A 6,000-nucleotide genomic window follows, 5' to 3' on the forward strand; every position below is an offset into this window, starting at 1 on the left:
CTGCCTTTTCTTTTACCTAAACTGCCACTGCTTGAATTCAATCTACACTATTGTGAGAAAATTCCTTTCAGCTCCTTTCAAATCTTGTCATGTCCCTATTCCATACAAATCACCCTGGAAGTTTACCTGGGAAGACTGAAAGTGACTAGTGGACTAGCAAACTTAGTCTTGTCCCTTTCCTGTATTCTCTCTACATATATATATATATATATATATGTATATATATGTATATATGTATATGTACACATATGATATAAACACATGTGCAACATGTGGGCATGTTGTATACATATATAATACAAGTATACACACTGTGACATATGTATATATGTGAGTGTATACATGCACGCGTGCGCACACACACACACATATATATATACCTCAAGTCTCCTTTTGTCTCCTTTTGTACTAGCTAGACCCACCCACTTTCCCTCAGAAGTTTCCTTTTTTTTTTGCCCCCATATTTAACTATCTGGTTTCTTGCAACAATATAGAATAGGAATTCAGGGAGATTACCACCATTTGCCTTTTTAGTATAGCCAGCTTTGCCTGTCTTCTAGTTTCTGAGTTAAAATTGGGATTCATTGTTAACTCCAGAAGTTCAAAAGAACTTTTAATTTTATTTTTAAAAATAAGTTTTTATGGATGTTGTAAAAAGGGGTACCTTAGGGGGCAGCTAGATGGCGCAATGGTTAAGCACTGGCCCTGGATTCAGGAGTACCTGAGTTCAAATCTGACCTCAGACACTTGACACTTACTAGCTGTGTGACCCTGGGCAAGTCATTTAACCCCCGTTGCCTGCAAAAAAAAAATGGGTACCTTGATTTGCTTGAGCTCCCCCAATTCTCCAGGTAACCAGAACTGTCTTCATTGGTTAATAACCAATGGCTAACAAACCAACAATCCTTTGCATGACCAAGAGTAAACCTAGCTATATGTGCAGGAAATCAGTAACCCTGAAAGCAATCAAAGACTTATTTGACTGCAGGATATGTGAATATGAATATGGACCTTATCATCAGCTATTCCCTAATTTTGGAATAATCCTTTTTCTTTTTCAAGAGATCTCATTAAAACATTGAACTGGACTGTCTATCACCAATAATGCCTTCTGATTTGTGCATCAAAGACCACATCCTCCACCCCCTTCAAATCCTCATACACAACCCCTTCCTTTTGGAAGTGAATCTTTCTAAGCCCACCTTTCCTCCAAATTCCTTACTGGTCTTTGTCTAAACTGTATATAAATCTTGCAATCTATTGCATGGCATCCTATTCGGCAATAGGTTGGATAGCATGTGAAATTTTCTTCCCTGCTTAATAAAACTGTTCTTTTAATTTTTATAGGTATTGTCTCCCTCTGGTTTCCTTCCCTTTTAGAAGAAGGGGATTTACATTTTGAGAACTGGCCTTTGCTTTCTCTGGTCTTCCCCTTTGGGGAAAGAGAGATCTAAATTTCATTAAGAGAACATTAAAAAAAAAAAAGAGAGAACATTTGCCTCAGTTGACATCTTCCCTCTCCATCTCCCAGAAAGCTATCCCATCTGACAAATAGTATTTTTTTTTTAGTGAGGCAACTGGGGTTAAGTGACTTGCCCAGGGTCACACAGCTAGTAAGTGTTAAGTGTCTGAGTCCGGATTTGAACTCAGGCACTCCTGACTTCAGGAACGGTGCTCTATCCACTGTGCCACCTAGCTGCCCCAGACAAATAGTATTTTTAAGAGAGGGAAAAAAAATTCACACAACCAATGAACACATTGAAAAAGTCCAAAAACACTATTGTCTTATAAGAAATGATGAGCAGGATGATTTCAGAAAAACCCATGAAGACATATATGAATTGATGCAAATGAAATGAGCAGAACCAGGAGAATATTGTACACAGTAACAGCAATATTGTAATGATGAATAATTGTTAAAAACTTTGCTACTTTGATTACTACACTGATCCAAGATAATTCCAAAGGACTTCTGATGAAAAGTATTATCTACCTCTAGAGAAAAAATTGATGAACTCTGAATAAAATTGAAATATAATTTTTCAGTTTGTTTTTCTTTTCTTTTTTGGCAAGATGGCTAATGCAGAAATAAGTTTTGCATTATTTAACATATATAATTAATATCATATTGCTTGCCTTCTCAGTGGGTAGTGTGAGTTGGAGGGAGGGAGAGAATTTGGACCACAAGATTAAAAAAAAAACTAATGTTAAGAGAGAAAAGAAAAAGTCCCAAAATACATGCAATGTGTCCCGCCTCTATGAAAAGATGGGTTGGAGGTTTCTTCTCTAATCTCTTCATTGGAGTCATGCTTGATTTTTGTAATTTTATTATATTACTTTAAATTTTTTGTAATATGGTTGTTCTGTCCATTTATGTTATATTTATTGTACATATTGTTTTCTTGGCTCTGCTTACTTTACTCTGAATGAGTTCATGAAGATCTTTTTATGCTTCTCTGTATTTTTCACATATATAATTTCTTATAGTGCAGTAGTATATTACATTTGTGTACCATAATTTTGTTTAGCTGTTGCCCATAAATGAGCATCTACTTTATTTTCACTTCTTTGCTATCACAAAAAGTACTGCTATAAATATTTTAGTGTATATGAGGATTTTCTTCTTATCCATGGCTTCCCTGGGGTATAAACTCAACAATGGAATCTCTCTCTTTTTTAATGGACTTCTTGTTAATCACTATTATCCAATTAGCAAGCAAGCTTACCAAAGATCTTGTAAAAATTGCCCAGAATTTAGTATTGTGTGCCATGCAGAGTTCATATCTAATACATGTTTATTAAAATGCATTGCATTGAATTATTTGAGAAGGTCTGGATGAAACTGAACAAAACCCATGGAAAATTAGGAAGGAAAGTGGTGCGTGTAGGCTTTCATAAAGAGGGAAATCAGGGGTGTTCTGAGATGACTGAAAGAGATAGGGACAGTGCCACCTTCTTTTCTGATGTAATCAGAGAATCTTAAAGGAAAAAAGGAAGATCGGGGAACAGGAAGAGAAATGGTAAGGAAAAAAGAATATGAAGCTATTATTCGTTTGTAAAATTTGGCTTACCATAGAGAGCCATTTCCAGAGCCTTGGACTTGGGAGGAGCCTGGCCATGTGAAGATGAGATTGAGAAAGCCTGAGAAAAAGATTGAGAAAAAACTCTGAGTTTTCCCTCTCATGTTTAGAAATAGGCATAGCGATCAACGGACTGACATCTAGTTTCTCTAATGTTTCATTGATTTAAGATGTGCACGGATATTTGATCCAATTTCAATTCCTTTAACTTTACCATTTGCTAGTAATCCTGGGCCAGGAGTAATTTTACCCCAAACCAGGACCATCTCTTGTAGGATTTATGAGGTTCAGCCTATCTATACACTGTCAGACTTTTCCTGGATGAGGAAGCTTCTTAGTTTCAGTGAATAGACCCCTCATTTCTGCCCAGAAGAAAGAAAACAGTGCAGTTATTCTAAAAAGATTGTTTTGGAAAAATAGAATCTTAGGAGTTTTGACTCAGTGCTTCTAAGTAATACTTCTACCCTTCTCCAGTTGCAAGTTTATTTTTCTTCATGGAGAAAAGGCTTAACGGATTAGTGAGGAAGGAGGAAAGGATGAGTTTCAAACAGACTCTAGTCTGTTAACTTCGGCTATGTCTATATCATACCACTTCAATGACTTTAAGGGTGAAGAAGAATTCAGGTAAAGAAATCAGCTTTATCAATACATTCCCCAAATACCAGAGTAACCATTCATTGCTCTTACTGAGAACTGTATACACAGGATGGTATCCTAAGTGGAAGATGCCCTTGGCTAGGAGGAATTAAACTTGGTTCTAGGTTTGTTTCTTCCATTAATTAGCTGTGTGACCCTGGGTAAGTGACTTTACCTCTCTGCTTCTTGGAGACACCATGGTACAGTGGAAGGGGCAGTGGCTCTGAAGAGAGAGGACCTGGGTTCAAATCCTATCTCAGATGCTTATTGACCATAGACAATTTAACCTTTCTGGGCCTCAGTTTCCTCCTCTGTAAAATGAGCAGGTTGGACCAGATGACCTCTGAGGTTCCTTTCAACTCTTCTAAATCTATGATATTATTGACTCCAGGTTTCCCATCTATAAAATGGGGATGAAAAATCCTCTTTGCCAGGTGGTTGTGAGGGGCAAATGAAATGCCTGTGAAAGATCTTTGGAAACTGCAAAGGGCTGGAAAGTAAATGTAAAATGGCGCCGTTTTTATTCTGCAGAGAAACCCTTAATGGCAAGCTCTTGGCTTCCCTCCACTGCCCATGATTTGTCTGAAGGAAGACATAGACCTTTGAGTATGCCCCTTAAATTTTGGGAAGCCTAAATCATCAGTATGTTATCACCTCCTCAAGAGTACCATGTGTGCCTGTATTACGCTTTGTGTCTCCCAACACATCAATTAAGCCTAAACTTAATAACAAAGGTGGAATGACACCCATCTGAAACAAGATTGTTCCACTGCCATCATTAAAGGAAATACATACTCGCTGGTAAGGATTTGTTAGAGATGGATACTTCTGCTTACAGCCCTAAGACTGACTGAAGTAACCACAATTGTACCTAGAAATAGCCTCCTTATTTCCATCTTCATGCAGACTAACAAATTGGTCCCTTGAAAATTATCGAGTCATGAGGACAATCTTAAATTTAAATATTATGTCACCCAGGTTGAACATGCTTTCAACCATAATGTTAGCTCAACTGAAGGACACACAGAATTAAAGCAATTGCTGTCTTGGCAAAGGCCTTTAGCCTAATCGTGAAATTTATGGGCAGACACATTGTGAGGGAGCCAGACATCTTCTCTAAGACCAGACATCACAAGTCATTTGCAGCTGATCTATAGTGTCCTTGAGGTCAATTAGAGGACCCTATCCATTTAGTTCAGCTTTATGACTTTACAAATGACCCTAAGGTGTTTGTTTTTTTCCTGGTTACCAGAAGCTAATAAAAACTTCATGAAGATTTAGAGACCACTAAAGAAATCAAGAGCTTAGCATCCTATTCCTACTTCTACTCCTCACTAGATAAACTTTGAAAAAAGCTTCTATATACTCCAATAGCAATTATTAAGTGCCTACTATGTGCAAAGCATTGTTGGTGTTGGAGATTCAAAAATAACAAAACATTATATCACAACATAAACGACAGTCCCTGATCTAAACAGAGACCAATCCATATTCTGAGCATAAAAACAGTACCTAGTCTGAATGAATGGAGAGATAGAGTGGTATTCGAAATATGGTGGCAGAATGCTCCTGGCCTTTGGTTCCACTGGGAGCCATTTTAAGGTAAATAGGAACTTCTATCACTAAAATTACCAATCAGTGAAAGTTGGTGCTAGTTAAAAATCTCAGATTATTAAAATAAAGTCTGGGTAGTACAGTAACCACTATGGTACAAGAGAGAGAGTACTGACCCCAAGGTCAGGAAATCCCCGAGTCTTTGCTTCCTCACCTGTAAAATGGAGCTAATAATATTTACATTACACACTAAAGCTCAAACAGATAAGATCTCCAGACTTGGAAACCATACCAGGTGGAAGGGATCATTTAGTCCAATTCTTCAGTCAAGTAGTGGTCACCATAATGGACTATTCTGGGAATATAAGTTTTACTCCATCCCTCCTTTCCTGTCCCCCACTTATCCAGCATGTACAAAAATTTGAGTATAGCCTGGAAAGTTAATACTCAATATATATATATATATATATATATGTATATATATATATATATATTCTTATAACTGTGTGCCAAGACAACCTTCATGTGTCACTGGATTCATGAACTCATTGATATAGGTATCCCCCTCAATGATGGGGCCTCTCTCATCCTATGTCACTCCTATCCACATACTTTCCTACATTATCCAGGGGTGGGGGGTGGGGGGCTCCATCCAACATGCTTTTCTAAGTCTTCTTACATTAAGTGAGTGCCCGTGAAGCACTTGAGCTATCCATCTATAACCATTTAT

This window comes from Dromiciops gliroides, chromosome 1 (genome assembly GCF_019393635.1).
Source record: "Dromiciops gliroides isolate mDroGli1 chromosome 1, mDroGli1.pri, whole genome shotgun sequence".
In the NCBI taxonomy this organism is placed as follows: Eukaryota; Metazoa; Chordata; class Mammalia; order Microbiotheria; family Microbiotheriidae; genus Dromiciops; species Dromiciops gliroides.